General features: G+C 42.1%; 1 pseudogene; it reads right to left on the reverse strand.

Annotated features, from left to right (window-relative positions):
* The window catches only part of LOC109843893, a 2,375-nt pseudogene that overhangs the window by 224 nt on the left and 1,531 nt on the right, over positions 1-620 (reverse strand).

Genomic DNA, 620 nt, shown 5'->3' on the forward strand with positions numbered 1-620 from the left:
TGACGCCGCTCGTGCGGAGGCCTGCGCGCGGCGGTCTCAAGCAGGTTAGTTCAGGTTATGTATGTAGCAATTGTGATGAGAGACTTAAATGTCCAAAGTTTATTTCTTAATAAAAGAAACAATTACGTACGTAGTCATCCGTGATAATCATATATAGAAAAGCTATTTTCAATTATTAATTCAAATAATATTTTTTTTTAAAAAAATTCAATTTCTTAAGAAGTATGAAAGTATTCTCGGACCCAATAAAAACATCTTATTAAGTAGAAAACTATAAAACTTTCTCAAATAAATTATATACTTTTATATCCGATAAATTAATATATGTACATTAATCTTCAATAAACATTTTGGAAAAAAACTAAAAGAATACGTACAAATACGAACAGCTTAGTATTTGGTTTTCGATTTCGGGTCTTACCCGCCACAATCTCATCCATTTGGGGTGGTAAGATCGGGAGGAAGCTGCCGAGGGAGACGTAGAGGACGGAGCAAGGAGGTCGGGCGTCGAGCCAGGCGGAACAAGCGGAGGGGGCCGTGCCGTTCGAGGGGATCAGGTCGACGGAGACGGTGGGCCCCACGGCCAGGACGGGGACGGAGAGGGCGGAGCGGAGGGCGTC

The sequence above is a fragment of the Asparagus officinalis genome, chromosome 5 (genome assembly GCF_001876935.1).
Source record: "Asparagus officinalis chromosome 5, Aspof.V1, whole genome shotgun sequence".
In the NCBI taxonomy this organism is placed as follows: Eukaryota; Viridiplantae; Streptophyta; class Magnoliopsida; order Asparagales; family Asparagaceae; genus Asparagus; species Asparagus officinalis.